Source organism: Bos taurus, chromosome 14 (genome assembly GCF_002263795.3).
Source record: "Bos taurus isolate L1 Dominette 01449 registration number 42190680 breed Hereford chromosome 14, ARS-UCD2.0, whole genome shotgun sequence".
Lineage (NCBI taxonomy): Eukaryota > Metazoa > Chordata > Mammalia > Artiodactyla > Bovidae > Bos > Bos taurus.
In genome coordinates, this window is record NC_037341.1 from 63,503,234 (window position 1) to 63,531,095 (window position 27,862).

Genomic DNA, 27,862 nt, shown 5'->3' on the forward strand with positions numbered 1-27,862 from the left:
CCAGTCATAGTTCATCAGGACAGACCTTTACAAGTGAAACAAGAATGAATGTATTCCACTCACAAACTTATGTAACTACACAATTCACGCCCCCACCTTCCTTCTCCCTAGGATTAGTGCTAAATCTCACGGCTTATGCAATAGCCTAATATTGGTGTGGAAGGGCTAACGCTTGATTTTAGTCTGGCCTATGATGTGAGAGAATCATATCATTGGGGAAGATTGGCTTCCCCAATGGCTCAGCCTCTCCCCTCTCCTTTCATTCTTAGGGAGGACTGCACTCTCTGCTTGGGGGCAAGCCTGGAGGCTTTTCTGGGTAAACAGCCCACCTGCAATGCAAGAGACATAGGAGACATGGGTTCCATCTCTGAGTCAGGAAGATCCCCTGAAGAAGGGAGAGGCTACCCACTCCATTATTCTTGCCTGGAGAATTCCATGGACAGAAGAGCCTGGTGAGCCATGGGGTTGCAGAGTTGGTTGCAGGGTTGCAACTGAGTGACTTAGCATGAATATGCTGACCTCCTTTATGATGTGAGAGAATAGACTTGGGGAGGGGGTGTGAGGAGTCACCACTATGGTTTCTAGTCCTGTCTCATTAGGGAGTCCCTTCCACAGACTTTGTTTCCAGAAAGGTCCCCATGGTAGCCAAGGCACATAGATTGTTCCTCTCTTGGGAGCTAGTTACTGATGCTTGATAATAGTGAATGTTAATTGCACTCTTCCAATGGGACAGTCTCCATACTGGAGGCTTTTAAGACTTTATCTCATTTAATTGTCACAAGAATCCTATGAGATAAGTATTGATATTATCTCTACTGTATAGACAGGCTCAGAGGACAAAAATAATTTGCCTCAATTAACAGCTAATTAGCAGAACTGGATGTTACCCCCAAATCCATTTGAGCCCAGGGTCCATGCACTTAGCTACTCACAATAAAACCTTTCCTCCCCTGGAAGGCTCTGGAGCCCTCCCTACTCTCCACTTTGCTGCAGTGACTCTTGTGTCCTGGTGCTGGTTGAGGACTAAAATTAGGTAGCTGTGTGTGCTCTGCTATAGTGCAGTCAACTGTTTATTCTATAAGCCAGGGTAAAGAAGAGAACCAGACCCTGCCCTCTAGAGGCTCACACAAAGCTCTGCCAAGCAGTTTGCTCCAAATGCTTCCTTTGAAACCATTCATCTCAGATTGGAACTTGAACCCATGTGCTGGAACTCAAACCAGGCCAAAACCCTGCTTGGGACTTGAACCCACATGGCCAAGACTCAAACCCAGTCAAACTCCACAGTCTCCAAAATAAGATCACACACCTGGTTTCAGGACCTAATGAAGCTCAAATTCTTGATGTCTCATCACAGAAAGAATTCAGTAAGTGACAAAGTGATAGGCAAGAAGTGGACTTATTTAGAGAGAAACACCCTCCATAGACAGAGTGTGGAACATCTCAGAAGGTGAGGGTGGCCTTGAAATGTGGTATGGTTAGCTTTTATGGGCAGGGTCATTTCATAGGCTGAGTGGGAGGATTATTCTACCTAATTTGGGGAGGGGATGGAGATTTCCAGGAATTGGGCCACGATCCCCTTTTTTGGGGGAGGGTGCTTCCCAGGTGGCCCTAGTGGTAAAGAACCCGCCTGCCACTGCAGGAGACGTAAGAGACACAGGTTTGATCTCTGGGTCAGGAAGATTACCTGGAGAAGAGCATGGCAACCCACTCCAGTATTCTTGCCTGGAGAATCCCATGGAGAGAGGAGGCTGGTGGGCTACAGTCCGTAGGCTTGCAAAGAGTCAGACATGACTGAAGTGACTTAGAACCCACTTTTTGGTCTTTTATGATTAGCCTTAGAACTGTCATGGTGCCTGTGGATGTCATTTGGCTTGCTGATGTGTTACAATGAGCATACGCTGAGGATCAAGGTCTAGTCAAAGTTGACTTACTTGTCTACCATCTTGGGCCCATTTGATTCTAACCAGTGTATGTTGGTGTCCTTGGGCTATGTCATTGCTTCAAAGGTTGTGCCCTGACCTCTTCCCTCCTGTTTTCACTTTTGCCTAACATGAGTCTATGTGTTCAGAGCACAGTGAGGCCAAACATACTGAAACAAAGGTCTAAGAGGCTGAAGCCTTTTCCCCACAAGCAAGAAACACTGGAAACTTTCATACCCTGGAGGCTCCACAGGCTCCTTCAGGACTGCCAGGGCAGAAGCTGTCCTACTATTCAAAACAAAAACCATCATCTTTGTTGCCTAAGGCCACAATGCCTATTAGTTAGGCCCATGAAGAGCCGAGGAGAAGGGCTGGTTGACTCTGACATGAGGTCTTTGAGGAGTCCCTGAGCCTTCCCCAGAGACATTGCTCTGCACAGGGAGCCTCAGTCAGCTGAAGGTTCAGAGGCAGAAACAGAGACTGGAAGAGGGAAGACAGCAAGAGGGAGGGGGAGAGGTGGCAGAGGGCTAGTCAGACAAGATGCCGGATGTTCTCAAGGAACGCGGTCCAGGATGCTGCCTCACAAAGACTTGCTCTGTGCTGAAAATGTCACCCAGCAGGGAATCCTGTCTCCTGCCATTTTGTACCAACTTCACCCAAAGGTCACCTATTGTCAGAGGGAGCCCAGGTAGAAAGTAAGACGAGAAAGGGTCCGGTAGGCTGGTTTCATTCTGATTTTTAGGATTTCTGTTTTTGTTGTTTACTTGAAGTATGATTGGTTGTTGACTAAAAAGGTGCACAACGTGAGAGCGTGAGCTAAGCTTCATTTGGGGCCAAATGAGGACTGCAGCCCGGGAGGCAGCACCTCAGAGAGCTCTGAGAGACGCTCCAAAGAGGCAGGGGGAAGGTCAATATATAAGATTTTGGTGAAGGGGGAGTCCAGTGCGATCAAGTGCTTACTTTACAACAAGTTTTCTGCTAGTCACAAGGAGCTGATGTCACCACGAAGGGACTTAGTGCTTTTCTAGATACGATGAGATGCAAGGATGCGAGGATTATGAAATCAGTTCCTGAAAATATCTCACTATCCAAAGACCTGTTCTACCAGTTTCCCTGGAGCAGAGTCCTTCCCTCTCCACCCTGAATTCCTATCAGGGAGTGCTGAAGGTCAGAAGCTGCAGCAGCACGCGTGTGGGCTAGTCGCTTCAGTCGTGTCTGACTCTGTGCGACCCCATGGACTGTAGCCCACCAGGCTCCTCTGTCCGTGGGATTCTCCAGGCAATATTACTGGAGTGGATTGCCGTGCCCTCCTCCAGGGGATCATCCCCACCCGGGGATTAAACCTGTGTCTCTTATGTCTATGTGCATTGGCAAGTGGGTTCTTTACCACTAGAGCCACCTGGGAAGCCCAAGGTGGATGGCAAATGCCCTTCTTGTTGCTGATCAGTCACCGGCAAATGCTCTTGGCAAGTGTCAATTTGTAGTTGACATGATTTACAAGGTTTCAGATATACAACAAAGTGATTCACTTGTACATTATATGTGTAAATCTGTATTTTTTAAATTCTTTTCCATTGTAAGTTATTACAAGATACTGAATATAGTTCCCTGGGCTCCACAGTAGGTCCTTGCTGTTTATTTTACATATAGTAGTGTGCATCTGTTAATCCAAAATTCCTAATTTATCCCCCTCCCCTTCCCCTTTTGCTAACCATACATTATTTTCTATGTCTGTGAGTCTATTTCTGTTTTGTTAAAAAGTCCATTTGTACCATTCTTTTAGATTCCACATAGAAGTGATATTGTCTGTCTTTTCCTGAAGTACTTTACTTAGTATGATAATCCTAGGTAGCTGGTTTTGTTTAAGTAAATTAATAGGGTGGAGTTCCAACTGGTTCCCAAATGGCAGTGAACTGTACCGTCACCCCAGAGTGATAGCTGATTTTAATATGAACAGGATTGTTCTGCATTTTCTGAAGGCAACGGTGACCAAGGAAGCAAAGGTGGATGCCCAGTCACCTAGAGAAGCTTGGAGAAGGCAGCCTTCAGAGAACAACTATCTGGTTGCCAGGGTTGAAGGTCCACACTGGTCCCTGTGGCAGCAGAAGAGAGTCTTGGGTGAACCACAAGAAAAAGACAGAAAAAGTTCTCAAATAATTGCAAACACTTGTATTACTCAGGGCACTTGGGTTGCAAACAACAGAAGTAAACTCTGGAAAACTGAAGGCAAAAAGAATATTTTTTTAAAACTTTTTATTTTGTATTGGAGTATAGACAATTAACAATGTTGTGGTGGTTTCAGACAGACAGCTAAGGGACTCGGCCACACATACACATGTATCCATTCTCCCCCAGACTCCCTTCCCGTCCAGGCTGCCACACAGCATTGAACAGAGTTCCTTGTGCTATACACTAGGTCCTTGTTGGCTATCCACTTTAAATATAACAGTATATACAGGTGGATTCCAAACTCCTTAATGATCCCTCTCCCCTGGTGACAAGCTTGTTCTCTAAGTCTGTGAGTCTGTTTCTGTTTTGTAAATAAGGCAATTTGCATCATTTCTTTTTCAGATCAGATCAGATCAGATCAGTCACTCAGTCGTGTCTGACTCTTTGCGACCCCATGAATCGCAGCATTCCAGGCCTCCCTGTCCATCACCAACTCCTGGAGTTCACTGAGACTCATGTCCATCGAGTCAGTGACGCCATCCAGCCATCTCATCCTCTGTCGTCCCCTTTTCCTCTTGCCCCCAGTCCCTCCCAGCATCAGAGTCTTTTCCAATGAGTCAACTCTTCGCATGAGGTGGTCAAAGTACTGGAGTTTCAGCTTTAGCATCATTCCTTCCAAAGAAATCCCAGGACTGGTCTCCTTCAGAATGGACTGGTTGGATCTCCTTGCAGTCCAAGGGACTCTCAAGAGTCTTCTCCAACACCACAGTTCAAAAGCATCAATTCTTTGGCACTCAGCCTTCTTCACAGTCCAACTCTCACATCCATACATAGCCTTGACTAGACGAACCTTTGTTGGCAAAGTAATGTCTCTGCTTTTGAATATGCTGTCTAGGTTGGTCATAACTTTCCTTCCAAGGAGTAAGCGTCTTTTAATTTCATGGCTGCAGTCACCATCTGCAGTGATTTTGGAGCCCAGAAAAATAAAGTCTGACACTGTTTCCACTGTTTCCCCATCTATTTCCCATGAAGTGATGGGACCAGATGCCATGATCTTTGTTTTCTGAATGTTGAGCTTTAAGCCAACTTTTTCACTCTCCTCTTTCACTTTCATCAAGAGCCTTTTTTTTTTTTTTTAAACTTTACATAATTGTATTAGTTTTGCCAAATATCAAAATGAATCCGCCACAGGTATACATGTGTTCCCCATCCTGAACCCTCCTCCCTCCTCCCTCCCCATACCATCCCTCTGGGTCGTCCCAGTGCACTAGCCCCAAGCATCCAGTATTGTGCATCGAACCTGGACTGGCAACTCGTTTCATACATGATATTTTACATGTTTCAACACCATTCTCCCAAATCTTCCCACCCTCTCCCTCTCCCACAGAGTCCATAAGACTGTTCTATACATCAGTGTCTCTTTTGCTGTCTCGTACACAGGGTTATTGTTACCATCTTTCTAAATTCCATATATATGCGTTAGTATACTGTATTGGTGTTTTTCTTTCTGGCTTACTTCACTCTGTATAATAGGCTCCAGTTTCATCCACCTCATTAGAACTGATTCAAATGTATTCTTTTTAATGGCTGAGTAATACTCCATTGTGTATATGTACCACAGCTTTCTTATCCATTCATCTGCTGATGGACATCTAGGTTGCCTCCATGTCCTGGCTATTATAAACAGTGCTGCGATGAACATTGGGGTACACGTGTCTCTTTCCTTTCTGGTTTCCTCAGTGTGTATGCCCAGCAGTGGGATTGCTGGATCATAAGGCAGTTCTATTTCCAGTTTTTTAAGGAATCTCCACACTGTTCTCCATAGTGGCTGTACTAGTTTGCATTCTCACCAACAGTGTAAGAGGGTTCCCTTTTCTCCACACCCTCTCCAGCATTTATTGCTTGTAGACTTTTGGATTGCAGCCATTCTGACTGGTGTGAGATGGTACCTCATTGTGGTTTTGATTTGCATTTCTCTGATAATGAGTGATGTTGAGCATCTTTTCATGTGTTTGTTAGCCATCTGTATGTCTTCTTTGGAGAAATGTCTATTTAGTTCTTTGGCCCATTTTTTGATTGGGTCATTTAATTTTCTGGAGTTGAGCTGTAGGAGTTGCTTGTATATTTTTGAGATTAGTTGTTTGTCAGTTGCTTCATTTGCTATTATTTTCTCCCATTCTGAAGGCTGTCTTTTCACCTTGCTAATAGTTTCCTTTGATGTGCACAAGCTTTTAAGGTTAATTAGGTCCCATTTGTTTATTTTTGCTTTTATTTCCAATATTCTGGGAGGTGGGTCATAGAGGATCCTGCTGTGATGTATGTCAGAGAGTGTTTTGCCTATGTTCTCCTCTAGGAGTTTTATAGTTTCTGGTCTTACATTTAGATCTTTAATCCCATCAAGAGGCTTTTGAATTCCTCTTCACTTTCTGCCATAAGGGTGGTGTCATCTGCATATCTGAGGTTATTGATATTTCTCCCGGCAATCTTGATTCCAGCTTGTGTTTCTTCCAGTCCAGCGTTTCTCATGATGTACTCTGCATAGAAGTTAAATAAACAGGGTGACAATATACAGCCTTGACATACTCCTTTTCCTATTTGGAACCAGTCTGTTGTTCCATGTCCAGTTCTAACTCTTGCTTCCTGACCTGCATACACATTTCTCAAGAGGCAGATCAGGTGGTCTGGTATTTCCCTCTCTTTCAAAATGTTCCACAGTTTATTGTGATCCACACAGTCAAAGGCTTTGACATAGTCAATAAAGCAGAAATAGATGTTTTTCTGGAACTCTCTTGCTTTTTCCATGATCCAGTGGATGTTGACAATTTGATCTCTGGTTCCTCTGCCTTTTCCAAAACCAGCTTGAACATCAGGAAGTTCACGATTCACATATTGCTGAAGCCTGGCTTGGAGAATTTTGAGCATTACTTTACTAGCGTGTGAGATGAGTTCAATTGTGTGGTAGTTTGAGCATCCTTTGGCATTGCCTTTCTTTGGGATTGGAATGAAAACTGACCTTTTCCAGTGCTGTGGCCACTGCTGAGTTTTCCAAATTTGCTGGCATATTGAGTGCAGCACTTTCACAGCATCATCTTTCAGGATTTGGAATAGCTCAACTGGAATTCTATCACCTCCACTAGCTTTGTTCGTAGTGATGCTTTCTAAGGCCCACTTGACTTCACATTCCAGGATTTCTGGGTCTAGGTGAGTGATCACACCATCATGATTATCTGGGTTGTGAATCATTTCTTTTTAGATTCCACAAATAAGGGATGTCATACGGTGTTTATCTTTCTCTGTCTGACTTCTCTCCATATGACAATCTCTAGATTCAGCCATGTTGCTGCAAATGGCATTATTTCATTCAAACAAAAGAATTTGGGCAGCCCAGAGAACTGAGAAAAGGCCTCAATAGGGGCAGAAACTAGGGCAGCTCAGAGATTCAGGAAGCGGAAGTGATGGGCAGCCCTGTCCTTGGGGATGAACCTGTTTTGCCATTTGGGATCCTTGTGTTCCGAGGCCCAGGGTCTAATTTTTACAGGACCAGAGTCCCATTTGCTTGGTTTGGAACATGTGCTCATGTCTGGTTGGGAGTGGGGCACCTTGCGGGACAGCCCCACTAGGCCTGCGTGCTCTGCATGGGGCAGTGTCTGGATGGGACACAGATGGAGACACAAGGGCCGCGCAAGGAGTGTGCCCCTGTGTATTCACTCACCTGGGCTTTCCCTGGAGACAAGCAGGCAGGCTCTCGTCGGAGTGAATTTTAAAGCAGCCCTGCTGGTTAGAATTGAGGCTGGAAATAAGAGAAACAGCAACAGGGAAAGTACTACAGCAGGAAAGAAACGGGAGGCGATCTCAGAAAAGAGCACCATTCAGGGATGTATGTGAAGAGAGGTGGGACACTTCTCTTCCTTCCCCTCTCTTCAGAGCTGCCGTGTACAGTTTGGGGAAAGCGCCCCATTAGCTGTGCCTGTGGGAAGGCACTAGTGTTAACCACAGATAGGAGACAAATATGGAAGAAAGAAAAGGAAAAAATTCACAAACTTTGAACCAAAGCATAAGGGCTAGCCTATGTTTGGGTGTCTAAAGACAAAATAAGTAAATGTCTTCAGTCAACATAGTCCCTCCTGGACTTCCCTAGTGGTCCAGGGGTTAAGAATGTGCTTGCCAGTGCAGAAGGGGGCGTGGCTTCCATCCCTGGTCCAGAGACACAGATAAGCCTAGAAGACTATAAAAGGACTACGCTTAGAGAACACTTGAAGTCAGGACCAAAGGCCTGCTAAGCAACAGAAACAAGTATGTCCTTGAATAGAAGAAGGCTGAGTGGCCTCTCTCTTGCTTCATTTACTCAACAGATAGATACTGAGCTTTGTTTGAGGTGCTGTGCCATGCCTTGAAAAGATACCACCACTGACTCAGTTCAGTTCAGTTCAGTCCAGTTGCTCAGTCATGTCCAACTCTTTGTGACCCCATGAATCGCAGCACGCCAGGCCTCCCTGTCCATCACCAACTCCCGGAGTTCACTCAGACCCACGTCCATCGAGTCAGTGATGCCATCCAGCCATCTCATTCTCTGTCGTCCCCTTCTCCTCCTGCCCCCAATCCCTCCCAGCATCAGAGTCTTTTCCAATGAGTCAACTCTTTGCATGAGGTGGCCAAAGTCCTGGAGTTTCAGCTTTAGCATCATTCCTTCCAAAGCAATCCCAGGGCTGATCTCCTTCAGAATGGACTGGTTGGATCTCCTTGCAGTCCAAGGGACTCTCAAGAGTCTTCTCCAACACCACAGTTCAAAAGCATCAATTCTTCAGCTCTCAGTCTTCTTCACAGTCCAACTCTCACATCCATACATGACCACAGGAAAAACCATAGCCTTGACTAGACGAACCTTTGTTGGCAAAGTAATGTCTCTGCTTTTGAATATGCTATCTAGGTTGGTCATAAGTTTCCTTCCAAGGAGTAAGCGTCTTTTAATTTCATGGCTGCAGTCACCATCTGTAAGGGATCTACATTTACTACCACCTTACCCTCTCCTACTGAAATTCCTCTTTAAAGACCTAGTGACAAAAATAGGGCAATATAGGGAATTCCCTGATGTCTAGCAGTTAAGACTCTGCCTTGCAATGCAAGGGACATGGGTTCAATCCCTAGTTAGGGAACTAAGATCCCACATGCTGCAGGGGAACTAAGTCCATGCACCACAGCTACTGAGCACACGAGCTATGACTAGAGAGAAGCCCACAGAACCAAAGCGAAGATCCTGAGTGTTGCAACTAAGACCCCATGCAACCAAAAATAAATTAATTAATTAAAAAAATTTTAAATAGGGCAATATAATAGTCACCAAGCTTTACAATTTCATTTCTATGTATCTTCTTGAGGATTTCCCTGGTAGCCCAACTGGTAAAGAATCTGCCGCAATGCAGGAGACCCCAGTTCAATTCCTGGGTCAGGAAGATCCTCTGGAGAAGGGATAAGCTACCCACTCCAGTATTCTTAGGCTTCCCTGGTGGCTCAGATGGAAAAGAATCCGCCTGCAATGCGGGAGACCTGGGTTCAATCCCTGGATCAGGAAGATCCCCTGGAGGAAGGCATGGCAACCTACTCTGGTACTCTGGCCTGGAGAATCTCTATGGCCAGAGGAGCCTGGTAGGCTACAGTCCATGGGGTCACAACAGTCGGACATGACTGAGTGACTAAGCACATACATAGCTGCTCAAACCATCATTTGAAAAAAGAAGCACAAAAATGGCAAATACAGTATGGAACTTCAAATCAAATTTTATATCAGTTTTCAAAATTTTTCTAATTAAAAAAGAAACTCTTGAAGCTTACCAACTCATTTTGCTGTTCTTTCAAAAGCATATCTTTGCTTTTGAAGCTTTGTTTAAAAGGTCATGCCTCTATTATGATAATAAAATAGTTTTTTAAAAAATTATTTAACATAGTACTCTACTCAGTTGGAAAAATACAGCAAAACATGAAGCAGGTTCAGAACTGAGAAAGATCTAGTCTAGTCTTGTGGGTTGTTTTTGGAGAGAAGAAATAGGCTAAGAAAGTTTTTGGATTTTGTCCAGGTCAGATCCAGTTCAAACTTCAAAGAGAGAACAATATTGTTATTTGAGTTCAGTTTCAATTCAAATTAAAATATCACTTTCCTACTTTGGGTTTAGTTCAGCTCCCTGCTCAGAGTGGAGAATGCCAGTTAGTGGAAGGAAAGACCCCAGGGCAATTATTTTTTAACTCATTTTGTTGCTCCTGAAGGGAGTGAAAGTGTCAGTTGCTCAGTCGTGTCTGACTCCCATCCCATGGACTGTAGCCCTCTAGGCTCCTCTGTCCATGGGATTACCCAGGCAAGAATACTGCAGTGGGTAGCCTTTCTCTTCTCCAGAGAATCTTACTGACCCAGGGATCAAAGCCCAATCTCCTGCATTGCAGGCAGATTCTTTACCATCGGAGCCACCAGGGAAACCCTGGTTACCTGCTACTCCACTGTAAATTGAGTATAGTCTGCACCTTTCAGATCCACAGAGGACAGTGGAAATCCTTCAGTGCACAGAGTTCCTTGGGCTCTGGGATCCATACGGCCAGAGAGCCTTTTTGAGTTCATGCCCTCCTCTGAGGAGAGGCAGGAAGGAGGCCCAGGTCTGATGGGTCCCTTGTGTGTGGGGGACTAGGGCTGAGGAAATGGGAGGTAGACTCTGGGGAAGCTGGCACTTGGCATCGAGATGGAAAGCAAAGGTACGCAGTGAGCTCCATCAGACACCAGGAGAAACATCAAGAGAGGTGCAAAGATACCTGTTTTCTGCTATTCATCCATTCCTAGAGACACAGAGAAGGAAAAGTGAAGAATATGGGAAGGCAATGATTCAATTCCATTAGAACTGAATTGCCTTTATAGATTTATTTGAGGGAAAATTGACATCTATACAATAACAAATTTCATTCAGCAGCTAGAATGCTGTTCTACTCTTTTGGTCTCTTTTTAATGTCCTTCAGTAAACTTATGATTTTATTCCTATCTTGCATATTTCTTTTTTCGGCTGTGCTGGGTCTTCGTTGCAACACATGGGCTTTCTCTAGTTGTGGCTTGCGGAGCACAGACTCTAGAGCGTGCAGGCTCAGTAACTGCAGTGCTCAGGCTTGCTTGCCCTGCAGCACGTGGGGTCCTAGTTCCCTGATCAGGGCTCAAACCTGCATCCCCTGCACTGGAAGGCAGATTCTTAATCACTGCACTACCAGGGAAGCCCCAATATCTTGCATATTTCTGACCATAGTTTTGCCTCAGTATTTTAGTATTTTTGTGTGTATGGCAACAATAAATAGAATCCTGGTGTGTTGCTTTTGTATCCTTCTTATTAGTCTCCTATTATCTCATTTGACTATCTTGCATTTTCTGACTAGACAATGATATCATTGACAAATAGTGACAATTGAATTCTCTCTTTAATTTTTAAAAAACATATTTATTTGTTTATTTTTGGCTGTTCTGGGTCTTCCTTGCTGCTCGAGGGCTTCCTCTCATTAAAGCAAGTGGGGGCTACTGTTTGTTGCAGTGCTCATGGCATGTGGGATCTTCCCAGACCAGGGATCAAACCCATGTCTCCTACATTGGCAGGCAGATTCTTAACCACTGGACTACCAGGGAAGTCCCCCCTCCTTTTTTTTTTTTTAAGTCGAAGTATAGTTGATTTGTAATATCATGTTAGTTTCAGGTGTGCAGCACACTGATTCATTTATACGTACATATATGAAAAATATATATATGCTTTTTCAGATTCTTTTCCCTTAGAGGTTTTTACAAAATATTGAGTAAAGTTCCCTGTGCTATATAGTATGTCCTTGATGGTTATCTATTTTATATATAGTAGGGTGTATATGCACTCAATATGCCAGCAAATTTGGAAAACTCAGCAGTGGCCACAGGACTGGAAAAGGTCAGTTTTCATTCCAATCCCAAAGAAAGGCAATGCCAAAGGATGCTCAAACTACCACACAATTGCACTCATCTCATATGCTAGTAAAGTAATGCTCAAAATTCTCCAAGCCAGGCTTCAGCAATACGTGAACTGTGAACGTCCAGATGTTCAAGCTGGTTTTAGATAAGGCAGAGGAACCAGAGATCAAATTGCCAACATCTGCTGGATCATGGAAAAAGCAAGAGAGTTCCAGAAAAACATCTATTTCTGCTTTATTGACTATGCCAAAGCCTTTGACTGTGTGGATCACAATAAACTGTGGAAAATTTTGAAAGAGATGGAAATACCAGAGCACCTGACCTGCCTCTTGAGAAATGTGTATGCAGGTCAGGAAGCAACAGTTAGAACTGGACATGGAACAACAGACTGGTTCCAAATAGGAAAAGGAGTATGTCAAGGCTGTATATTGTCACCCTGTTTATTTAACTTCTATGCAGAGTACATCATGAGAAATGCCGGGCTGGATGAAGCACAAGCTGGAATCAAGATTGCCAGGAGAAATATCAATAACCTCAGATATGCAGATGACACCACCCTTATGGCAGAAAGTGAAGAAGAACTAAAGAGCCTCTTGATGAAAGTGAAAGTGAAGAGTGAAAAAGTTGGCTTAAAGCTCAACATTCAGAAAACGAAGATCATGGCATCTGGTCCCATCACTTCGTGGGAAATAGATGGGAAAACAGTGGAAACAGTGTCAGACTTTATTTTTCTGGGCTCCAAAATCACTGCAGATGGTGACTGCAGCCATGAAATTAAAAGATGCTTACTCCTTGGAAGGAAAGTTATGACTAACCTAGACAGCATATTTAAAAGCAGAGACATTACTTTGCCAACAAAGGTCCATCTAGTCAAGGCTATAGTTTTTCCAGTAGTCATGTATGGATGTGAGAGTTGGACTGTGAAGAAGGCTGAGCACTGAAGAATTGATGCTTTTGAACTGTGGTGTTGGAGAAGACTCTTGAGAGTCCCTTGGACTACAAGGAGATCCAACCAGTCCATTCTAAAGGAGATCAGTCCTGGGTGTTCTTTGGAAGGACTGATGCTAAAGCTGAAACTCCAGTACTTTGGCCACCTCATGCGAAGAGTTGACTCATAGGAAAAGACTCTGATGCTGGGAGGGATTGGGGGCAGGAGGAGAAGGGGACGACAGAGAATGAGATGGCTGGATGGCATCACTTACTCGATGGATGTGAGTCTGAGTGAACTCCGGGAGTTGGTGATGGACAGGGAGGCCTGGCGTGCTGCTATTCATGGGGTCGCAAAGAGTCGGACACGACTGAGTGACTGAACTGAACTGAGGGTGTATATGTTAATCCTAACCTCCTAACTTATTCCTCCTCCCACCCACCTTTCCCCTTTGGTAACTATGAGTTTGTTTTTCATGTCTGTGAGTCTCTTCTGTTTTGGAAACAAGTTCATTTGTACCTTTTTTTTTAAGATTCCACATATAAGGTGATATCGTATGATATTTGTCTTTCTCTGGCTTTCTTCACTTAGTATGATAATTTCCTTTCAATCTTTATACTACTTTGAAAAAAGTATTTTTACTTTTCATTTTATTTATTTTTTTTGCTACACTGTGAGGCTTCTGGAATATTAGTTCCCCAACCAGGGGTGGAACCCAGAAGTCTTAACTGCTGGATGGCCAGGAAATTTCCTTATACTGCTTTTCTTGTATGTATTTTATTGATGTAGTAAGACTTTTGGTAGATTCCAGTGAATAGTAGTAGATGTAGAAAGTAATACTGTCATTTCCCTGGTTTAGTGGAAATACTATACTTGCACCCGTAGGTATCGTGTTTATCGTGTGGTCCTAGTAGCTAAGTTTTCATCTAGTCTGTCTTGTTGTTGTTTAGTTGCTGAGTCATGTCCAACTCTTTTGCAACCCCGTGGACTGTAGCCCCCCAGGCTCCTCTATCCATAAGATCATGTTTGTTTCAGGTGTACAGCACAGTGACTCATTTATACATACATATATAAATATATATATATATGCTTTATCAGATTCTTTTCCATTATAGGTTATTACAGAATATCGAGTAGAGTTCTCAGGCAAGAATACTGGAGTGGGTTGCCATTTCCTTCAGGGAATCTTCCTGACCCAGGGATCAAACCCACATCTCCTATATGGCAGGTGGATTTTTTTTTTTTTACCACTGAGCCATCTGGAAAGCCCTCTGTTCCACCTACTGAGAGTTTTAGTAGCAATAGGTATTGAATTTAATGAAAAGTTTTTCGATATCTCTGAGATATTCAATTGATTTTTCCTCCTTCAATCTATTAACATAATGAATTACATTAATAGAATTCCTGATGTTGAACCACTTTTGCAGCCCTAGAATTGAACTGCCTTGGTCATAGTGCATTACTTAAAATTTTTTTGTTTAGTATTTTAGCATCTATGTTCTGTGAGAATAGAACCTTAATTTTGAAGACTCTTGAATGCCAGGCTAGAGAATCTGGATTTATTTTCTGGAAACTATGAAGGTTTGATTAATATTTTTACCACCTTTGAACATCATTTTGTGATCAGTGCAGTGATAAGAATTTATCTTCAGTTAATTATCTGGGTCTCTTCTCTGCTCTCTGTTGCTGAATGTTTGTGACTCTGTCTTTTTCCAGACAGCATTATTTAGTGATTATTGCAGAGACATGACTATTAAATCTTTCCTCTTTGTATTGGAAGGGATGGATTCTATATAGTGACTCATAAGCATAACTGGAAAGCAGTATATTTTAGGCAAGTATTGTTTCTTTCATGCTTTCATGCCAACTATTCTCCAATAAAAATTAAAACAAACAAACAAACTGCACTTCCCTGGTGCTAGGATAGATAGGAATCCACCTGTGAGTGTAGGGGACACAGGTTCAATCCCTGGTCCAGGAAGACCCCACATGCCTCAGGCAACTAAGACCGTGCGTCACAACTGGCAGGCTGAGCTACAGAACCCACAAGCCACAACTAATGAATCTGAGAGCTGCAGCTGCTGCAGTCCACACGCCTGGAGCCTGTGCTCAGCGACAAGGGAAGCCACCACCATGAGAAGCCTACCCCCCACCCCCCGAAGAGACTAGAGAAAAGACCGAGCATGGCAAGGAAAACCCAGCACAACCAAAAGTCAGTCAATGGAAGCAGGCTACTCAAAACCAACAGAAACAAACTAGTTACACACTTCCGATGGCACACTGTCTACTTTCCCAGAAAGAGAAGCCGGAGTTGGAAGAGAAAGCCCACAGGTCACATATCTGTCCCTTACTCTCCTGTCATAAAGGCACTAAGTCATATCTCTTCAAGGCTTGCCTACCTATAGGGGACAGGCAAGCTTTGGCAGCTGAGGGACCAAGGGTCGAGCATTTTTTAAAAATATTTACTTATTTACTTATTTATTTGGCTGTTCCTGGTCTTAGTTGCATGATAGGGTATATCTTTAGTTGCGGCACATGGGCTATCTAGCTGGGGCACACGGACTCCAGAGCGCTCAGTAGTTACAGCACAGGCTTAGTTGCCCTAAAGCATAAGGGATCTTACTTCCCTGACTGGGGATCAAACCCGAATCCCCAGCATTGCAAGGCAGATTCTTTACCACTGGATGACGAATCTGCCTGCCAGTGTAAGAGATACGGGTTTGATCTCCGGTCCATGAAGGTCCCACATACCTCGGAGCAACCAAGCTCGTGCGCCACAACTACTGAGCTTGTGCTCTAGAGCCTGGCAGCCGCAGCTACTGAAGCCCGCAGGCCTAGAACCCATGCTCCAAAACAAGAGAAGCCGCCGCAATGAGAAGCCTGCGCACTGCAACGAGAGCACAGCCACCAGTACCACAACTAGACAAAAGCCCGTGCAGCAACAAAGGCTTTGCACAGCCAAAAATAAATCGATAAATAAAACGATTAAAAAAAAAAGACCCAGGGGGCCACGCCTTTTAACCTCTTCCTGTACTTAGAGACATGCCTGCTGTGTGCATGTTGGTGAGAGACAGGCCCCACTTGCCACGGAGGAAGCCCTATAGGCCTGTTGTTACTCACACAGAGAGAGAACAAAGCTTAGCCCACAGGTATGCCTGCCAGCTCAGATGTAGGAGGCCTGGAGATGCCAGGGCAGTTTAGTATCAGTTGGAGGGATGAGTAATAACAGTGTAGTAGTTAAACATGTATTAGTTCAAAACATAAAGAAAGAGTGAGAAATTAAGTAGCACTGTTATAGCAGATACAATCAGACATAATGAAATAAAATTCAGGGGAAAATTTAAATCATAAACACAAGGGAACATTCTAATATCAAGCTAACTAGATTATTACAAAATATTTTAAGATTTCCAGCAGGGCTCCTGCTTCTCTGCAGGGCAAATTAAGCAACACACATTTAACTTAAATTGCAACAAGCCAATGTAAACGTTGGTTAAAGCTCAGGGAGTATGACTCCCTGGGATGGGCACAGTGGCAAAAACCTCCAAGGAGAAATTATTTTCAGAGGCACAAGCTGAAAATATAAATAAATGAAGCAAACTTACAAATCAATGAAACAAGTGAACTTTAAAAAATACATGTTCTTTTCAACAAATGGTGCTGGAACAACTGGACATCCATGTGTAGAAAGGTGAATCTAGACACAGACCTTAACACCCTTCACAAAAGTAGGATCATGGACCTCATCGTAAGGTGCAAAACTGTAAAACTCCTAGAAGGTAATATAAGAGGAAACCTAGATGATTTGGGATATAGTGATGTCTCTTGTAGATATAACACCAAAGGCACAATTCATGAAATAAATAATTGACAAGCTGGATTTCATTAAAATTAAAAACAGAGGATTTGGGGGGAATCCCCTGGCGGTCCAATGGTTAACACTCTGCTCTGCCAGTGCGGAGGGCTTAGGTTCAATCCCTGGTCAGGGAACTAAAATCCCACAGCATAGCCAAAAGATTTAGAAAAAAGAGAGGGAGGGGGGATTTTTGGAAACGATAGTGGTGGACACGTGTCTTCATACATTTGTCTAAGCTCATAGAATGCTCAGCGTCAAGAATGAGCCCTAAGGTAAACCATGGACTTTGGGTAATACTTATGTGTCACTATAGGTTCATCAGTTGCCACAAATGTCCCACTCTGGTGGCGGATGTTGGCAATGGGGGAGGCTAGGCATGGGATGGGGGAGGAGGTATATGGGACATCTCTGTACCTTCCTCTCATGGTTTCTGTAAACCTAAAGTGGCTTAAACAAAGGAAACAAACAAAACTGTTTTTAAAAAGGAATGTAAAGAACTAAAATGATTAGGACCAGGCATTCTTAGAAAACTCATTTGGCCCAAAGGGCAGGAGATGAGGACTCAAGAATACGTGTTCTCCAGGCCCACAAATCCGTTGGAGTCTTTGTAGCACTTAGCAATACCTGCAGTTTTCTTCTTCATTTGTTCCCATGTTTAATCTCTGTCTCATAACACTGTGCACATAGGGATGGACTCTGTCTGCTTCTCACTGTAGAGACCCAGCACCTTAGGTACACAGGCCAGATGCTCAACATAGATTTGTGGTGGGCTGATCCCTTCCCCTTTCTTTAGGACACATCGGAACCTCAGTTCTGCTCACTTCCCTGCCGACTTTCTCACCCTCTACTCTCCAAGCAGAGGAGTCCTCACTAGATCTGAGATGTGTTAGAGCGGGGCTGGGGAGCCTTGCCCCATATCATTTTCCACGATTCTTCCAGATCTGGCTTTGCCAGAGTGCTTCCTCTGCCCCATAGGCCCAAATTATTGAATTGATGAAAGCCTTTGCCTCTGAGCCCCTCCCTTCCTAAGGCAGTGAGCCAAGGACCGCCAGGCTAAGAGACCAGAGTCACCTGCAGCAGTGCCAACCAGTAAAAAAAGTTCATCAAGCCACTGATGCAAGTCACATATCTATGTAATTTTTGATTTTCTAGTAGTCTTATTAAAAAATATTAAAAACATGAAAACTAATTTTATTACTACTACCCTATTTTACTTAATATATCCAAAACATTATCATGTCACTATGCAATCAGTATGAGAGTTATTAATGAGATAATTTCTCTTTTATTGTCCTGTCTTTGAATTTCCATGTATATTTTATGCTCACAGCACTACCGTAGGTTTGCACTAACCACATTTCTTTTTATTTCTAAAGAATATTTTCTGTAAACTCTTATTGAAATACAACACGAATAGAAAAGTGCACAAATCTAATGTATACAACCTGATGAATTTTCACAAGTGAACACCAACAAGCATTTTAAAGTGTTACATCTATATGTAATCCCTGAGAGGATTCCAGATAATACATTTTATTCTTGAAGAGGACATTGGTGAAGAGGATTCCCTTTCCCCAAGGACCTTTTTCTTTTTTAAAATTTTATTTATTTTCATTGGAGGATAATTACTTTACAATATTGTGATGGTTTCTACCATACATCAACATGAACTGGCCACAGGTATACATGTGTCCCGCCCCATCCTGGACTCCCCTCCATCTCCCTCCCCACCTTATCCCTCGAGGTTGTCCCAGAGCACCTGCTTTGTGTACCCTGCTTCATGCATCCAACTTGCACAGATCTTCTGTTTTACATATGGTAATGTACATGTTTCAGTGCTGTTCTCAGAAGTCTTGTTCTTTATCCGTCTGTGTCTCCTTTGCTGCCCTGCATGTAGGATCGTAGGTACCGTCTTTCTCAATTCCATATATATGCATTAATATAGAGTATTTGTCTTTTTCTTTCTGAACCACATTTCAGGTGTTCAGTGACCACACGTGGTAGGTGGCTTCGCAGTTTGGAGCAAGGAAAAAATGGGGAGAAAAAACCTCCATCGGTATTTTAAGATGTCCCCTCCGACCCTCACGGTGGCATCTCCAGTATACATGGTGCATCCAACCGAAGGGGAAGGAAGTGGGGGATGGGTGGCAGGGGCGGAAGGAATTGGCCACGCCCCCCTGTCTTGGATCCCTGACTACCTCTTCCCTTGGGGTGTCTGGCAGGCTGCTTGGGCCGTGCTGGGGAGTTGGAAGGGAGGTACCAATCCCCACCGAAAGCTCACAAAGAGTCAAGTGGAGGCCGCCCCCTCCGTGGTTCCACGTGGTCCTGGCCCAGGTGGTATGGAGGGCTGGCCGTGCAGAGTGGCAGGCGCATCTCCAGGCTTCTAGTGGGCTTCCCCTGTGTCTCGAGGTGTTAACAGCATTACTGCCAAACGCCAGCACCCTCGTGCTATTCTGTGCGGCGTTCCAAATAAGTGCTTTTACAGCGTCTCGGCGCCAATTAGCCTAAAGCGTAATTGCCCTATTGTGAAGCCCGGCCTTCCTTTAGAACTTGCCATCAAAGGTCTCCGGGGCTCCCTACCAAGTACTCGTGAGCTTCTTCCCCCTTTTTACTGGAGGCAAAGCGGCCTGAGAAGCCAGCAGCTGCCTATAAACAGCCGGTGAGTCAGGCAGGAAGCCAACTCCACCCGCAGGAGGCGGAAGCCCGGGAAGCCTTCCTTGTAGTGCGAGGTCACTGTCCGCTTAAGGAATGTTTCACATGCTTGCAGCTCACCCTTGTAACCACTTTTTTGACCAATAACCTAAAAGGGATTACGTAGGAGGATGATGAACATGATCTAACTTTTTCTTAATGAATCATGCTGATGATTCTTAGAATTAGGATCAGTAATTCTTAAATTAAGCTTCAACAAATAGCTTTTGTCTCTTCTCTAGCTGTCACTCCTAGCTGTCACTCCTGTTATGTGAGCCCTGCTTGCCTCAATGGCTCTTTTTCAAATGGTCTATGCAAGTCAGACACTATACCCTGTAGGAATGTGTGCAAACTAAGAGCTAGTTAGAAGCCCTGAAGAAGGATGGAGGGGGTCTCCCTCTTAGTAAGTGCTTGGGCTTTGTCACAGCTATTTTAACTGTCAAAGTTGGTTTTGTTTTGTTTTTTTTCCCCTGAATGTGATTTTTCCCCCTCTAAAGTTACACTTATCTACAGAAAATTGAGAAATTCTTTGATTTGTTTGTAAACATTACTTTCCTGGGTTATACCAAGTTTTATTTCATGTAGTCTTAAGATATTGGAGAAAATGATTCTAGCTTAGGATCCAAGCTTAGAGAACTTCCGGGAGAGCACACAAAGCTGGCATTATTTGCTATATCGAATGTTCTTATTTTTCACTAACCTCTGGGCACATTTACAAATATTCTTAAAGAAGGCATTCATAGCTTATTATCTATCCAAGGAAAAAATGGAACCGAACCTGCTTTCACTAACACCTACCTTTCAAAAACACATTCACACAGTTTCTTATTATGAAAAGGGAAAAGAATGATTGCCAGTTGGCAACAGAGGAGGTTTGTTTTGGAATCTAGTGTCATGGTTGTTTTGATGGAATCAGAGTTCACTCTGGTTTTTTTTTAATCCTTGGGAGCATTTTTTCTCCGCTCCTAGCTCAATCAACCCTAAATTCTGTGAGATCTTGATAGGTGTAAGTCTCATTATAAGGTATAAGTCTCAGTTGTGGTAGAGGCAGAAATGCCATTGCTCTGAATTCTCCCTTCACAGAGTGAAGAGCTTCCCTGGGAAAGAGACCAGACGTGGAGCTGGTGGCAACGTAGACAGTGGAGGGGCAGAAAGTTTAGCAAAGCTCACCTTCATGGAAATGGGACCGTATAACAGCACAAAACAGATGACCCTACCATCCCAAAGAGTTTTGTTCCTACACACTGGGGTAGGATTTGGGGCAGGGAAAGCAATGTGACCCCGAGGACTTCTAAGAGATAATTTGTTAAGGAATTGCTGAAAGGTATTGCAACACATCACAATAGGAGGAGGCGGGATTCTGAGGACTGCAGATAAACCCGCACAGGGAAACGTGTTGACCAAGGGGGCCCTCTCCTTCTCATTTCCTTCTCAGGGACACAGCTTCCTCCGACCTGGGGAAACACTGAAAGCCCACAGCCATGCTTACTCACCAGATAAGCCAAGAAGAAGCTACCCCTTTCCAGGAAGTCTGTGACAACAGCGTAAGCATAGGTGAGCAAGGAGGTGTAACCAGCCCAGCCGGCCCCATCTCTGACTTACATTTGGACTATGCTTTTCTGGCTTCCTTGTGCCTCAGCTCCTCTGCCTGTCAAAGGGGAGGGGGAGGGTGTGGGATCGTTTGGTAAAATTCTCTGAAATCTTTTGCTGAAAGGTTCTTCAAAAGGGCAAGATAGTAAAATTAACCCTTAGCTATCCAGTGTGAGGTTGCTATAAACAGGGTCTGGAATACGGTCACAATGTCATAGGTTTGTTTACAACAATATAAATGGGGCCATATAACGATCTACGGGAAGCTTAGCAGAATTCTTTGATAGGACATGCATTCAGGAAAGCTGAGACTCAGTCCTCCCCAGGACCAAATAGCCCCTGTGCATGGGCTTTCAGCAAAGATTTTCCTTCCTCCCAGAGCCCTGCTTCTCAGTGTGACCAGCCCAAGGCAGCTCTAGAGGAAGGTGGGTTCTGGTTGATCTAGGAGGCTGGTCCAAAATCCAGTTTATACTGAAGTGATGTGCAGGCAAGTGTGCACGTGTGTGCACATCCAGGCATCTTCTTGCCAAATCTGAATGTACCTTTAAAAATACAAAAATAAGGGGACTTCCCTGGTGGTCCAGTTGTTAAGGATCCACCTTGCAATGCAGGGGATGCAGGTTCGATCCCTGGTCAGGGAACTAAGATCCCACATGCTGTAGAGGAACTAAACCTCCACACCACAACTAGAGAGTCTGTGCACCACAATGAAGTATCCCTCGCGACTCAGTGAAGATCCCGCGTGCCACAACTAAGACCCAATGCAGCTGAATTAATTAATTAAAAAAAAGTTTTTAAGTAAGTGTAAACCTGTAGCCTAGACGACCCCACTAAGTCAGTTCTAGGATGATGCGTGTCTCTGTGTTATAAACTTGGTGGTGGCCAGCCTTTAGCTCTACTAGACTGAAATGGGAAGCAATGAGCACAGAAACTGTGGCATATTCTGAAAGGATGGGTCAAGGAATCCCTTTAGTTGGGAAGAAGCAGGAGCAAAAATGTTGGCTGGGGCAGCATTTCAGTAATGTTAATATCCTCCTAACCCATAAGAGATGACTGGGGCATGGCAGAGAGGCAGGTTCAGGAATAAACACCAAAATGGGGTGTGTGACCCCATTGTCTGTTATCACAGGACACTTTGATAGACGTATATGGAACTTATTGGTGCACGGGGAAGCCAAATGTTCAGCTTTAGCCAAGTAAAATGGTAAGGTTTCTATTCTATTTTCGTCTGGAGTGCAGAACTAAGGAAGGCACTTCTTAAGAGAGATTTAATTATGGGCATGAGCATAAGAAACATATCAGAACTTGCTCTCGCCCTCCCCCACTCCCTCAAACCTCTTATTTCCTCACATTTTTGTTGACTTAGGTGATTAAATTGATGTTTTAGATGCCTGGTACAGAGTAGCTGTCCAACTGATATTCAGTGATTGAATGAAAAATAGCATTTAAACTTTTCAGAAGTAGACAGTGAAGCAGCCTAGTGAGGGTTAAGTCCATGACTGATCAGCAGATGGAAGGCAGCAGGGAGAGGTTCTACAGAGCAGAGACTCCCTTCCTGCCTGGCTTTCTGTCTCTCCTCTTTCATTTTGCCTGCCTCACCTGCCTGGAGCCTCTAACCTCTTGGAAAATGGATGTTGGTACTACACAACTGGGAATTATCCTGACTCTGATGCCCTGGAAGGGCCAAAGCTAAATTTCCCAAGTCATTCCATGCCTGCCTGGAATAACAGGGCAACAACGGAAGACTCAATGTCACATAGGAAGGACAGCCTGATGATATATCCCCACGTCCCTGGTAAATCCCAAGTGAGCTTCCCAGACAGTCGAGTGAGGTGGTTTGGAGCTTGGGTTTGCATCCCAGCTCTACCACTAGCTGCGTGTTCTTGTAAATGGGTTTAATTATTGCACGGACCTGTATGATCAGGCCACCCAAGATGCCTGTTCTTCTGCTCTCTTATGTCCCCTACTCAATCAGACCCTTCTTTTTTTTTTTTTTTCACTTTTATTTATTTTTTGCCACACTGGGTCTTCATTGCTTTGCATGGACTTTCTCTAGTTGCGGTGAGTGGGGTCTACTCTTCATTGCAGTACACGGGCTTTTCATTGCTATGGCTCCTCTTGTTTCTGACCACAGGCTCTAGGCACATGGGCTTCAGTGGCTGTAGCACACAGGCTTGATAGTTGTCCTCCCAGACTCTAGAGCACTGGCTCAGTAGTTGTGACACATGGGCTTAGTTGCTCCATGGCATGTGGAATCTTCCTGGACCAGAGATCAAACCCATGTCGCCTGCCTTGGCAGGTGGATCCTTATCCACTATGCCACCAGGGAAGTCCAATCAGCCCTTTCTTCACCTACACCTACTCACATGGCTGATCTTCCCTCTTAATCATAGAGCTCCCAGCCCCAGCTAGCGATTGTTTTAATCTTTAGATCAGAAAGTCTCTATTACCATAGCTTATCAAAGGGGCTGTGAAGGGCATGCTCTTCTCCTGGTTTCCCTGGTAACCAGTGAGCCAACTGACATCCTGGTATCCTCCACCTTCCCCCAGAGTAAAGACTGCTTCCATGGTCTGCCTGCCATCTGCTGCCCACAGTGGACTATCACCCAAGGATCTTGCTTCAGACATGTAAGATCCTCTGTCCACTAAGCCACTGAGGTCCTGGTCAGTGATGCTGGGCTCTTTCTTCCAGCTTGAGGCTGGGCAGATACAGGGCCTGCAGGCCTGTGGGATGCAGCCCAGCCAAACTTGTCAAGCTGTTGTGAGAACTAGGGAAGAAAATCCATGTAAAGCCTCTTAGTGCAATGCCTGGAACATAGTAAGTATTCTACAATGGTTAGATTATTGTATTCCATGATTCCTGCCAAATGGTCTCCTACCCGTGCTTCTGAGCCTCCATCACAGGTACATTGATTCAACCACCCATTCTTTCAGTAACCATTCCTGAGGATCTATGGTTTGTTAAGTCAGGTGTTAGGCACAAACTGTAGGATACACGTATGAATCTGAATCTGACCTGAGTCCTGCTTTCAGACAACTTATACTAGGAGTGACCAAAGTGTAAGAAACAGAAAGTGTCTTAAAAGAGATAGGAATAAAGTGTGATATGAACACTCAGAGGAGAGAACACAGTGGGGACTCTGCTGGTGGTCCAGTGGTTAAGATTCCACACTCCCAGTGCAGGGGGTGCAGGTTTGATCCCTGGTCAGGAAACTAAGATCCAAAAACTAAGATGTTTGGGGTGGCCAAAAAATAAAAAAGAAGAAAGAACACAGTGGCTTCCAGGAGAGGAAAAGAATTTTCAGCTGGGCCTTGACAGCTGGGCAGCTTTTGGACATGGTTGGAGGTAGGAGTGGGGATGAGAACATTTAGGGTAGAAGGCAGAGGAGGAGACTCCACAGAGTGGAGAAAGCAGCAGAAGCCGTGCTTGGCTTCGAGTGTCAAGGAAAATGGTTTGGAAAGGGGTTGGAGCCAGTTAAGGGGCACGGGCCTCATGTGTTTACTCAGCCTCCTATCCAGAGCCTCCTCTAAGCCCCCAGGTCTGTTTTTCGGGACCAGGATACAAAGACATAGGTGAGGGCGTTGGGGTAGGCACTGGACCCAAATGCAGGCAGTAGACTGGCTAGTAACCTGTAGAACAAAATCAACCAGGCTAAGACTTCTTTCTCGAGAACCTCGATAAAAATGGTTCTGGTCAGTATTGCTACATCACAGGTTATCCCCAAATATAGCTACATTTGCTCTGCCAGGGAAGGACAGGGCCATCATACATACAAGTGTTGTGCTCAGACTCTTGTGACCCCATGGACTGTAGTCCGCCAGGCTCCTCTGTCCACGGGATTTTCCAGGCAGGAATACTGGGATGGGTTGCCATGTCCTTCTCCAGGGGATCTTCCCATCCCAGAGTTAGAACCCAAGTATTCTGTGGTTCTGCACTGCAGACAGATTCTTTACCCGCTGAATCACCTGGGAAGCCCTCCCTTCTCCAGGGGATCTTCCTAACCCAGGGATCAAAACCGGGTCTCTGGCATTGCAGGCAGATTCTTTACTGTCTGAGCCACCAGGGAAGCCCCTGAGCCATCATAACATGAACCAAATAGCCCTCAAAGCCATATTTACCATCATCGAGCTTTTTGGAGAAAGTTTACCAGCTGTGCTCTAGGAAAACCAGTCCAGGAGCTGTGTGTAGGATGGGCTGGCAACAAAGAGAGTGGAGGCGAGAAGATGCATTGAAGGCCACTGTCAGGATCTGGTAGGAGGTGGAGAGGGAGTGAAAAAAGGAAAGGGTGTGTCCAAGGTTAGCCGACAGGTCTGGACGCTACTTGTGCAAGGAGAACCCAGAGAACCTGAAGCCTGCATTTCCAGATGGCTGTTCATTGTGTTCCTCACTGATATCTAGCAACAGGAAAAGCAGAAACCTGTCTTCATATTTCCCACCAGACCCAGGGGAAGGTAGGTATAAATGGATGTGCAGCCATGACCCAGAATGCTATGCTCTGAACTGCTTCTGGGATCAGGTAATAGCCAGAAACAAAAATGAGAAAACAGACCATGCAAATGAAGGTAATTTCAAAATTTTTCAGATCCTTTTCTTTCTTTTTAATTGAAGTGCAGTTGATTTATAGTGTTGTGCTAGTTTAAGGCGTACTGCCAAGTGATTCAGTTATTTATACTCTTTTCCAGATTCTTTTCCATTATAGGTTATTACAAGATACTGAATATACTTTGTGATACAGTAAGTCCTTGTGTATCTATTTCATATACAGTAGCTTGTATCCGCTGACCCCAATCTCCTAATTTATTCCTCCCCTACTCCTTTCCCCTTTGATAACAGTAAGTTTGTTGTCTATGTCTGTGAGTCTGTTTCTGTTTTATAAATAAGCTCATCTGTACCCAGATTTCTCAAATGCCGTGAAAGAGGGATAGGTGGCCACTGTCCCCACCTGCACCCCTGCTCTTGAGTGGCTCATGGTTCTCGTCCCAAAACAATCCAGTATCTCTAACAGGCTTCTGGGGCCTCAGCCTCTTATCACACTTCTTTCTACTTCCTCTCTGAAATCTCCATCAGGGAAGCCACATTGGCTTTGGCAAGGCCTCAGGGAAGATGGGGAACTAAGCAGAACCTGGCTGGAGTTCTTATTGGTGGACTGAAGAATAACCATAGGCTAACACATCTTATTCACTTTTCACTTTCATGCATCGGAGAAGGAAATGGCAACCCACTCCAGCGTTCTTGCCTGGAGAATCCCAGGGACAGAGGAGCCTGGTAGGCTGCCGTCTATGGGGTTGCACAGAGTTGGACACGACTGAAGGGACTTAGCAGCAGCAGCAGCAATAACAACAACAACAACAACGAATCTTAATCTCATCAAAACAGGATCCTGTACACACATGATCAACATCCTCCACCAGAATGGTGCTCTGAGTAGATATGATAGGGGGTCCATAGGAAAGAGAACCAGGAAAGAGGGTCCACAGGGAAAGAGAACCAGGCATGACTTTCTTGACATAAGAGAAGCCATTTTGGTCTAAGCCATTTTGTGATCTAAGCCTGGCCAAAATCAGATCAGATCAGTCACTCAGTCGTGTCTGACTCTTTGCGACCCCATGAATCGCAGCACGCCAGGCCTCCCTGTCCATCACCAACTCCCGGAGTTCACTCAGACTCATGTCCATAGAGTGAGTGATGCCATCCAGCCATCTCATCCTCTGTCGTCCCCTTCTCCTCCTGCCCCCAATCCCTCCCAGCATCAGAGTCTTTTCTAATGAGTCAACTCTTCACATAAGGTGGCCAAAGTACTGGAGTTTCAGCTTTAGCATCATTCCTTCCAAAGAAATCCCAGAGCTGATCTCCTTCAGAATGGACTGGTTGGATCTCCTTGCAGTCCAAAGGACTCTCAAGAGTCTTCTCCAACACCACAGTTCAAAAGCATCAATTCTTTGGCACTCAGCCTTCTTCACAGTCCAACTCTCACATCCATACATGACCACAGGAAAGACCATAGCCTTGACTAGATGGACCTTTGTTGGCAAAGTAATGTCTCTGCTTTTGAATATGCTATCTAGGTTGGTCATAACTTTCCTTCCAAGGTGTAAGCGTCTTTTAATTTCATGGCTGCAGTCACCATCTGCAGTGATTTTGGAGCCCAGAAAAATAAAGTCTGTCACTGTTTCCGCTGTTTCCCCATCTATTTCCCATGAAGTGGTGGGACCAGATACCATGATCTTCGTTTTCTGAATGTTGAGCTTTAAGCCAACTTTTTCACTCTCCACTTTCACTTTCATCAATACATGGGCCTAAATGGGTCTCAGTGATTACTGATCTTAAGAGAACAAAAGAATACAGGAACAAATAACTGCTATTAGGCAAGACAAGTAACAATAGTAAAAATAATGTATCAGTTGTAAAGATTCCTCAGTTCAGTTCAGTCACTCAGTCGTGTCCAACTCTTTGTGACCCCAAGGACTGCAGCACGCCAGGCCTCCCTGTCCATCACCAACTCCCGGAGCTTGCTCAAACTCATGTCCATAGAGTTGGTGATGCCATCCAACCCTCTCATCCTCTGTCATCCCCTTCTCTTCCTGTCTTCAATCTCAGTGTCAGGGTCTTTTCTAAGGAATCAATTCTTCACATCAGATGGCCAAAGTATTGGAGTTTCAGCTTCAGCATCAATCCTTTCAATGAATATTCAAGACTTATTTCCTTTAGGAGTGACTGGTTTGATCTCCTTGCAGTCCAAGGGACTCTCCCAAGAGCC

General features: G+C 44.5%; 1 long non-coding RNA gene across 3 annotated transcripts in view; it reads left to right on the forward strand.

Annotated features, from left to right (window-relative positions):
• LOC101905128 (uncharacterized) overlaps window positions 1-27,862 on the forward strand; it is a 142,192-nt gene that overhangs the window by 23,349 nt on the left and 90,981 nt on the right. For all 3 annotated transcript variants that reach the window (XR_811312.4, XR_009490535.1, XR_009490534.1), the window contains exon 3: window positions 20,950-21,068. This is a non-coding gene — a long non-coding RNA (uncharacterized lncRNA). The remainder of the gene's footprint in view (window positions 1-20,949; window positions 21,069-27,862) is intronic.